We start from the raw sequence: 11,318 nt of genomic DNA on the forward strand, positions 1-11,318 counted from the left end.
TCTTGTTCCGTAGTTGACGCTCTCCGTGGTCCAGAATCTGTACTGGAACCTCCTCGTAGGTAGCGTCAAGCTAAATGATAATTGATATATCTAATAGGATATGTGTTGGGTCAGGTACGTATCTCCTCAGCATGGACACATGAAATACATCGTGAATGTTTGCCAAAGCCAGTGGTAGCGCTAGACGGTAAGCTACCGCTCTAATCCTCTCCAAGATCTGGAAAGGCCCAATGTATTGTGGAGCTAGTTTACCTAGGAGACCAAACCTCTTCACCCCTTTCATGGGTGAGACTCTCAAAAATACATGGTCACCAGTAGAGAACTCCAGGGGTCTCTGTCTCTGATCAGCATAACTCTTCTAACGGTCCTGTGCCTCGGATATCCTTCGTCTGATAGTGCGGACCAACTCTATCTCCTGCTGAGTTCTATGAGGTCCTAGCAGCTGGGCCTCCCCAACCTCCTCCCAGAGGATGGGTGTTTGATAAGGCCTACCATACAACACCTCAAACGGTGCCATCTGGATAGCTGAATGATAGCTATTGTTGTAGGCGAACTCTACCAATGATAGGTGGTCCTCCCAGCTGCCTCTGAAATCCATAACGCAATACCTCAGCAAGTCCTCTAATGTCTAGATGGTCCGCTCTGACTGTCCATCTGTCTGCGGATGGAATGTTGTACTAAAATGAAGTTGTGTGCCCAAAGCTTGCTGCAGACTCTACCAGAACCGGGATGTGAACCGTGGGTTTCTATCTAATATAATGCTTAAAGGAACACCATGCAATCTAATGATCTCACGATATAGCTCTGCTAATCGATCCAGAGAATCAGTCTTCCAAATCGCTATGAAGTGTACGGATTTGGTTAATCGGTCAACAATTATCCAAATTACGTCATGGTCTCGTCGTGTCCTAGACAATCCCACCATAAAATCTATAGTGATGTGCTCCCATTTCCACTCTGGAATAGGAATCCTCTGAAGTAATCCGGCAGGTCTCTGGTGCTCAGCCTTCACCTGTTGATAGACTAGACATCTAGCTACAAACCCCGTGATGACTTTCTTCATGTCGTTCCGCTAATAGGAAAGCCTCAAATCTCGATACATGCGGGTTCCTCCTGGGAGGATAGCAAATCAGGAGCGATGAGCCTCCTGAAGTAACTCCTCCATGATCGGGTGAGATTGAGGTATGCATAATCTGCCTCACAAATAAATAATAACCTCATCATCTCAGGTGAACTCTGTCTGTTGCCTGGAATCTATCTGGATGCCAATGGACTGTAGGCGCTGATCACCGGCCTAGGTCTCTCAGATCCTCGTCCTGATAGATGACTGAGCAATCATGGTAATAAGGATACCCTGCTCTGCCTGTCCCTGCTCCTCAAGGTCCAACTCAGAGAAACCCTGAATCAAGTCTGTGACTAAAACTCGGTGGCATACTAAAGTCCCTCTGGACTTCCGGCTAAGTGCATCAACAACTACGTTAGCTCTCCCCGGATGGTAGCTAATGGTACAGTCATAATCCTTTAGGAACTCTATCTATCTCCTCTGACGGAGATTGAGTTCCTTCTGAGTGAAAAGATACTTGAGACTCTTATGATCAATGAGAATCACAAATGTAACACCATACAGATGATGCAGCCAAATCTTCAAAGTAAAAAATAATGGCGGTCAGCTCCAGATCATGTACTGGGTAGTTCTTCTCATTCTCCTTCAACTGGATGGAAGCATAGGAGAGTACCCTACCGTGCTGCATCAAAACAGTGTCCAAACCTTGTAGAGAAGCGTCAGTGTAGAGTACAAATCCATCCTCTCCAAAGGGCAAAATCAGAACTGGTGCCGACACTAATCTCCACTTCAGCTCCTGGAAGCTGGTCTCGCAGGCTTCTGACCACGTGAACTTCATGCCCTTCCTGGTTAGGCGTGTCAGTGGCATAGCAATGCGAGAGAAACCCTCAACGAACCGTCTGTAATATCCGGCCAATCCCAAGAAACTACAGATCTCCTGAACTGATTTCGACTGCTCCCAACTAGTAACATCCTCGATCTTCTGAGAGTCTATAGAAATACCTCTGCTAGAAACCACGTGTCCTAGAAAATTGACTGAGGATAGCCAGAAAGCACACTTGTTGAACTTCGCATATAGACGATGTTGTCGAAGAGTCTCCAAGACTATGCGAAGATGTTGTGCATGTTCCTCCTTGGAACGCGAGTAGATCAAATGTCGTCGATGAAAATGATAACGAACTGATCTAGATACTCCAGAAAGACGTGGTTCATCAAATCCATAAATACCGCTGGAGCATTGGTAAGACCAAATGGCATTACCAAAATCTCATAATGTCTATATCTGTTGCAGAATGTTGTCTTCTGAACATCAGAATCTTTAACTCTCAACTGATGATATCTGAACCGCAGATCAATCTTAGAATACACTAATGTACCTCTGAGCTGATCAAACAAATCCTCGATCCATGGTAAGGGGTACTTATTTTTGACGGTCACTGCATTTAGCTGTCTATAATCGATGCACAACCTCAGAGTACCATCCTTTTTATTGACGAACAATACCGGAGAACCCCACGGAGATACACTAGGGCGAATAAATCCCCTGTCCAATAACTCCTGGAGTTGGACCTTTAGCTCGTCCAACTCTTTCGGTGCCATACAGTAAGGAGCTTTCGATGCCAGCGCAGTCCCCGGAACCAGCTCAATTGCAAACTCCACTTACCTTCGGGAAGGCAAGCCTGGTATCTCATTTAGAAATACATTCGAATACTCTCAGACCACTGAAACGTCTGAGAGCTGAGAACTACTGTTGTTGTCAGTATTAATTAACGATAATAGAAATCCATGACAGTCATGTGACAGTTGTTTTTGAGCCTGAATCACAAAAATGGTCGATATACCATCATCCCTGGTGTAAGTAAAATCCCATGAGGGTTGGTTCAGAGGTCAGAATGTGACCACCCTCGTCTAGCAATCAACCGTGGCATGGTATGCTGAGAGCCAATCCATGCTAAGGATAATGTTGAACTCAACCATTCCAGTACTAATAAATCAACAATGAGTATATGGTTGCCGAAGTCTAATGGGCATCCTCTGACCTCCTGAGTGACGTCCAATGCATCACCGAACGGTAGGGCGATGGTCAGTCGCCGCAGTCTAAGGATAGGTAGTCTACCAATCTCCCTCATAAATGGACGAGAAATAAAGGAATGCAAACTACCAGTATCAATTAGCATATCAACAGTAAATGCATAAAGTAAAACTGTACCACGGAAAATGGATTCGTTGGCCAGCTACGCATCCTCTCTGGTAACCGCATGAATTTGTCCAATCTCTGGCGGGGGTGGAGGTGGTAGCGCTGCCAAAGGTTGCAGCATTTGAGCCTGAGTCTGCCACTGAGGCTATGCCGAATACTAAGCCAGAGATGAATATGAGGACTGCATCTGATGCTGAACCGATGGTTAGGGTTGCGACTGGTACTGCACTAGGGGCTGAGGCTGCAATTGGTACTGAACCAGTGGCTGGGGTTGCAGCTAATACTGCACTAGTGGCTGAGGCTGCAACTGGTACTGCCCTTGTGTCAGATACTGAGGTCCTGAAACAGAGCTATGGGATACCATAAGGGTACTGGAGTGCTGCTGTCCATGCATGTCATATGCAGCTACTGCAGGAGGGGATGTCCTCTGTCGATGATGCAAAGATTGGGCTTTCTACCCCCTTGCTAAGTCCTTATCTGATTGAACTATCCCCCCTGAATAGAAACCCCGGAAGCCACATGCTGAGCCTTCAGCGAACAATCTCGGCTCATGTGCCCAAGCAGTTTGCAATAATAACAAACTGATTGTCCCACGGAGTAGGCTTATGTGATGTGATCTCTGGACCCACATCGGGTGCAGTGCATGTCACTGGCGAATTGTTTCCAGTTCCACTGAGAAGACCGGGAATATTCTGATGAGGTATGCCCTAACTTCTGAGGCCGGCCAGATGCCCCAGAAGTACCCTGACCCGACTGACTACAATCACTCTCCTGTTGTCCGGTAGCCTATGGCTGCTGGGTCTATCCTGAAGTCTAATCTATTTTCTTCCTTTTCCTGTCCACATTAGTTCTCCACTGAGCCGACTTGATCATAAGGGCTCTATCCAAGGCCTCTATGTATGATGAATTACCAAAACCTATAATCTTTACTTGCAGATGTCCATCCAGCCTCTAGACAAACTGAAGCAAACGTGACCTATCCTTAGTAACTAACTCTAGACAAAATCTGGCTAACCGATTAAATTCAGCATTATATTCCATCACTGTGCGGTTGTTTTGCCGAAGACTCAGAAAATCTAGGCGGTGTGTCATCTGATATGACCATGAAAAGTACTGGCTCTCAAAAGCCTCTCTAAATCTCGCCCAGGTGATGTGTTGCTCGCCTATGATCGAGCGCTGCGTATCCCACCAGATATCGGCCTCGTCCTATAAATGAAAAGCAGCCAGCTCTACTTTCTCCCACTCGGAGCAAGCCATATATATAAAAGAAAGTCTGCTCCAACGTCTCTATCCAAGACTGAACCACGCTCAGATCAGTCTCTCCATGGAATAGCGTGAATCGACTTTTCACCAACTCTGCCAAAGTTGGAATCCGAGCTCGTGTCGCAATTATATCAATAGGGTGGGTAGAGATCATCGTGGGAACTAGTGGAACCACTGGAGCTAGTACCACAAGTGGTACCGCTGGATAGGCCCAGGAATGTACCCCCTGGTGCTGCTGCATAAGCCAGGGCAGGTACCGTTGGTGGCACTACAGGGTCAATATAGGTAGGAGCGACTGGATGTGATTCAGTTGGAGGTACCTATCATTGACTTTGTTGGATGTGATTTAATTTTTATTTCTTATTCTGCTTATCTTAATATAGTTATGGCTCTATCTTATCTAATATGTTTGTGGGAGATTTGTACTTTCTTTGCATGTGCAGATTTCACTTGGGCTAATGATTGGAAGCTCAATCTGAACCGTCTTCGACCACCTAAAAGAACTTTAAAGAAGACAAAGATGGAGAGAGCGATGCTTCACTTTATATCTCCTATATTGAAAGCTCCCTCCATAATAAGAGCCCCTGGTAGGAGGGTTCTAAAATATCTTACCCCTCCAAGAGCGAGATTTCGATAAATCTAATGAGGTGGTCGAGCTAATGACCTTAAACAAACGCTTCTTGGGAGGCAACCCAAGTTCTTCAATCTTGTTTTCATTCATATTTTTAGTTTCTTTCTAGTTTCATTTCTTTCTTTATAATAAATTTGCATCCTCTACTTAATTTTTGTTGTCTATTTTCTTTTATGGGACTCAAAGATTAGGAGGAGTGAAACTACATGATGGAGAAGTTCATGACATGGATATTTGGCACGCATCATTTGGTAACTTCTCTTCTTTTTAATCTCCTCCACATTATTTTTAGTTTTCATTGGGACAATGAAAAGTTTAAGTCTGGGGGGATGCATTAGATGCATTTGGTTTAGTTTGCTCATTTCTTTTTGTCTAATAAAATTTGCTAGTTGCATCATTCATCGCATCATGTTTGTTTGTCCTTATTGCAAAATACTAGCATGTTTGTTCTAGATTTCCATGTGGTTTATTGGTTACTTATGGTGCTATTATGTTTAGTGATCTATCTTTTTCTATCTATGATAGCATGAAGTGAGCAATGTTTTTACTATAAGAGTTTAAGTATTGGCCTTGTTTTAGGATCTCTATACACTATGCCTATTTTTGATGGTTGATAACTCTAAAATAGTCATGATTCATAGAATTGGACTAGTACTTATGCTTCTATGGTGACCTCTTAGCTACATTTTGGTTACTGGATAAACTCAAATCATGTAAGCTCATTTGAAAAAATCAATCCCAAGAAAAAAAATGAAAGTTTGTTTAAGTTTGATACTTTGAAAACATTCAAAAAAAAATAAAAATAAGGGATAAAAAAATAGTTATCGTGAGTGGAAACTAGTCATTCACCCCTTTGAGACCGAGTTAGGTTACTAGGAAAATGAATGCTATGTTTCTCTTGATACCGAGTATTCCTTTGAGACATTATGTAGACGATACATAGTATTTTTGTGAGAAATGAACCTTGCGTGTGGCAGGTAAGTGTCTATCGCTGGAAGCATAAGGAACACAATTTTATAACGACTTGACTCGACTTAGGGATTGAAACTTGAAAAATTTAGGCCACTATTGCACTGAGCACGGAGGACTACTACTTAGGTCATACTCAAACTACTTTTGTATCTTGCTCACCAATGAAATCATCTGATAGGATTAGATTAATTTGCTAGATATTATGATGCACCATTTAACCACATGAATCTAGATTGCGGGTTTTGCTTAAGGACAAGCAAAGGTTTAAGTCTGGGGGTGTGATGTATATAGATTATATACACTTTTATGCATGTCTTGACGCACATATACTTGTATTTCACTAGCATAATCTATGTTTATTGCATCATATTTCTTTATAATGTCATACTTCCATTATATTTTATTCGGAGATCTGCTCTTTGCTTGTTTTGATTGATAGGACATGATTTGGAGCAAAAACGGAGCTTAAATGAAGTCTAGAGCTTCTAGAGTGTCACGGGCATGCAAAAACTACGTCCTTGCAAGTTCTAGCCATGTGGAGACCACATGGCCGTGTGGAGGCCGTGTTGGGGGTGTGTTGAGGCCGTGTGAATGTCACACGGCCGTGCGAAGGCCGTGTGGAACTTTCAGCACTGCAGATCAATAGTAAAATGGTCATAACTTTGTGCTTGGTTAGAGGTTTGGGCTGTTCTTTATACCGATTTGTAGATAACTTCATAATCTACAACTTTGATGAAGACTTCAATCAGAGAAAAACCCCATATTGATGGTGTAAAAGACACTGCAATAAAACATAGCCATTTAGAGCTATAACAAGGGCCATGACAAGGGGTGTGCAAGGGCCATGCAAGGGGTGTGCAAGAGCCATGCAAGGGGTGTATGAGAACCACATGCCCATGCCATGGCCGTGTCACATTTATAGAGCCAAAGCAGTACATGGTCGTGTCCCAGACATGGTCGTGTAAGCCTACCATAGCCAAAGCAGTACATGGCCGTGTAGATTCACACGGTCGTGAAACATTTCCAGAAGCCAAGAAAGCCCTGGCAATGTCCCATACACGACCATGTAGGAGTTCCAGAGCCAGAGGCAGAGCAGGTCATGTAGATCTACACGGTCGTGCAAGGGGGCAGTAACAAAGCATGCCACGGCTGTGTGAGCATCACACGGTCGTGTCACCTGGGCAGTGAAGGGAATGGACCAGGCCGTGTGAGCTTCACACGGCCGTGTCCCGAGGCTGTGTGGCACCTAAACCCCAGCTCTATATAAGGGTTTCTTCCTCATTTGAAAGGGAAACTCTCCCTTTTGAGAGAAATTAAGATTTGGGGCGTTCCTCCACCTTCTTGGAGGGATTTTTAGGTGATCTAAGGGCGGATCTTCAACGAATCGACTCTGGAGAACGAGGATTGGATCCGAAGATGATTCTTCATCGTAGATAAGCTTTTCTTCCTTTATCTTATTGGATTTGGGATCAAGATGCTTGTATTTTTCTTGTCTTTGGATTTCTTTTCTTGTTCTATGGATTAGATCTTTATATTCTAAGATGGAGGGAGTATTTGTAATGTGAATTTGATGTAAACTCTTGTGGATTTACCAAATTCCTATTTCTATTATTTTGTCCTGTTTGTATCTATTTGATCTTGTGTGGATTGTTGTGATTGGGCTTAATTACCATACTTGATTGAATGTTTGGGTATCTTGTGGATCTTGTGGAGGTGATTCCTCACTCGATTATCCGAGGGACGTTCGTGACAGACAAGCCCGTGTAAGGACGATTGAGGGATGATCTTGAGGGTGAAATAAGGGCATTCAAGGGGATAGGATAGATTGGATGCATTAATCTTTCATATCTTGATGAGGTTGAGAAGTAATGAATTTCTATGTTGATTTTCTGAGGGACGCACGTAACAGGCAAGCCCGTGTAAGGACAACATAGGAATCATTCCTAATTGATCACATTTAGGTATAAATTTTAGTCCTAGGTCATTTGTCTATTGCAAGAGAGAACCGGCAACCTTCTACAAATGATGGGCAATTGAGCAATACGATTTGGTAGATCACCTATATCAAATAACATTACAAAGAAACCGAAACTCCTAGAACAACCCTTTTATCATAGCCCTTATTCTTGTTTCTATTCTTTTATCTCTATTCTTTACTTTTCATAGTTGCACTAGTTTTCATAAATCAATTGATTAATTGTTTAGCTAATTCATATTGAGATATCTTTAGTGCTTATACCAGTCCCTGTGGATACGATATCTTTCTTTATTACCGATGGCATATCTGTACACTTACGGAACGTTAACACCTAGGTACCATAAATCTAGGTACACATGACAAGTAATAAACTAAGGTACACATGTCAGGTAATAAACTAGGTACACATGCCAAATATATCTAGTAGCTAGACTTGTATCCGATAATGCATTGTATGTCACTATATAAGTACACATGACAAGAATCAAGAGGACATAAGCATAAATGCATAACAGATAGCAAAATGGACATACTACAGGTATTAAGTAGTGACATACCAAACAGATATAAACATAACTATTACTACTAGCTATACCCAACTACGCATATCAAAATGATAATATCAAAAGAGATAAGTCAAAGTACCCACCTCAAAAATGGAGATCGTATCCAAAATAAACTTCACGTTGTGATCCTCTCCCCAAATCAATGTCCTGCATTACATATGTAACTTATCTAATTACATATGTTACATATAGCTAAATCACATTCCGAAACCAATAGCTAATCCCACATTATTGATTAACCTTGGTTAAGTTTCCTTTATTAATCAAATCAGATCTAACCCATCAGTAACCTTAATCTAATTCGTCCAAATGATTTGATAAGGGTTAACCATAGCTTCAACCCATTTGATCATCACAATAGGTTAGGTTAAACATAAACCATTTCCAAACTTACTCGAATCTAGAGACTTGCTGTTGATTCACAACCGAGGATAGTTGCTGCCGGAAAGAGTGATCAGCACTAGGTGTAGCTATTGTCATCCAAACCAAATACCCCAAATCAGCAATTGATCTAGATCCTACTTAGATCAATCAAGATTAATTCAACAACCTTACCTCAACACATAGTCACCACTGTTGATTCACTGTTGGAGGAGATGGCACGGATAAATCACAAAGGGGAAGGGTCCGATGGTGGTTGCTCGGCACTGGCAGCAAGATTAGGGAGAAGGGTGCAACTGTGAACAACAACTCCTTGCTCGTGGACAGAGAGACCAGTGGCAATAAATCAGGAGGAGACTGAGGGGTTAGGGCTCGCGACGTCGAACAAATCAAGGGCATAGATTGGATGGAGTAGCACGGTCTAGTGGTTGGAACGACACAAATGGTAGCCCTGCCCCCTTTGCGTTGGCTCCTTCCCCTTTGGCAACGGCGTCGCCGAGCAATGGCGGTAGCGATCGGGGCGGTGCGCAAGTGTTGGCACTAGATTGATCACAAGAGAAGATCGATGCTACGACTCAGCCTTCCCCCCTTTCCTTTGCTCGAAGATCTGCCCGCACGAGGCAGCAACTCGGGAAGAAGACAACCGGATGAAGAGGGCAATCTATGGAGGAGAAGGGATGCTTAGCCGCTGGCGATCAGTTCCCTTGTGGCGTCAGCGTCGGGGAAAAGAGGTGAGGGTAGGGCACGGGGAAGGGAAAAATCGGGATGGTTGTGTGTGGCGATGAGAGGAGAAGAGAAGAAAAAGGAGAGAAGAAGAAGAGGAAGAGGCATCGCGTCGGTTGGGGAAGACGAAGAGGAGAAGAAACGGCGAGGGGAGGAGATCGGGAGGAAGAGATTAGATGGTGATAAATAAAAAATGAACTTAGTTTAAATAATTAAACCTAAGCTTAATTTCTCAATCAACTCCCATTTTTTAAGGGTATTCCAAACAGGTTTTTTCTCAAGCCTATAAATTCATCCCCTTAAACTCGTCATACGAGTTCCAATAAAATCCCAAAAAAAATTTAAAAATTCTATTAAGGTTATTTGTCCATTAAACTCTATTATTTTATTATTATTTTTTTATGGTATTTTACAAAAGTGCCTCCCAGATCTTGTAGACATATTAAAGCTCTAAGGCTCTAATATCAAATGATGCAACACAAGCGAAGATTGAGAGTTGGGTGGTTTGGAAAGTAGAAATTGGGAATGAAGTGGTAAAGGGATTGTAAAAATATAGAGATCACACCTAAGGGTTCCTAGGCATCATACCATAGGGAGATTGCATAAATAAATATAGAAACTTAGGTATCACACCTAAGGATTCCTAGGCATCACACCATAGAGATATTGTATCACACAACCAAAGAAAACTCTCAAAACTTTGATATCTATTTTATATTCCAACATTATAACAGTACACATATTTATACTAAGACTCATAAAGGACTCAAACAATATAAATACTAGTAGATTGACTCACTGAAAAGACAAAATGATTCATAAAGACACATAGGAAACTTAAAAGACTTATATAGGAAACTTAAAAGACTCATAAATATGCTAAAATTTTCAAGCATGAGAAATTAAAACATATTGGAATTGTTGGTCATTTAATGTTGACTTTTGATTTCAAACTGAGAAATTGATGAACTTATTGTCATTTCCTAAGTAAGTTTATCATCTTTCGAAACATGCCAAATTAATAGTGAAATTTTTAAAGCTTTATTTTTACACTTATAGATTTTTAATAGAGTTTATTACTTGTCTTCATTGTTCATACCCCAAGATAATTTTAATGTGATCAACCAAGTTAAGTTAGGTTCTATTGATTTTTAACTCTGTGTCTAAGTGTACAAGAACTTACGAGCACAAGAAGTTGAGCGAAAGATGTAGTTAGCGAGAAGGATGGCACGGGAAAGAGTCGACAAGCTTAGTGCGTCTGAGGGATGAGGTGCTACGGAAGAGTACACCGACAGAAGAGAAGGGAACGTACTGTATTTCTGAGGGACGAGAAGCCGGAGTGGAAGATTGTTCGAGGAGCAAAAGACACAGCTAGCGAGAAGGTCGGCATGGGAGAAAGCCGACGGGCTCGGTGCGTATGAGGGATGAAAAGTTATGGAAGATTACACTGGCGGACGAGAAGGAAGCACGCGGCGATTATGAGGGATGAGAAGCTGAGCGGAAGATTGCTCGAGGAGAAGACCGAAAGTTGGGTTCAGGTGAGC

This window comes from Zingiber officinale, chromosome 3B (assembly GCF_018446385.1).
Source record: "Zingiber officinale cultivar Zhangliang chromosome 3B, Zo_v1.1, whole genome shotgun sequence".
Taxonomy (NCBI): Eukaryota; Viridiplantae; Streptophyta; class Magnoliopsida; order Zingiberales; family Zingiberaceae; genus Zingiber; species Zingiber officinale.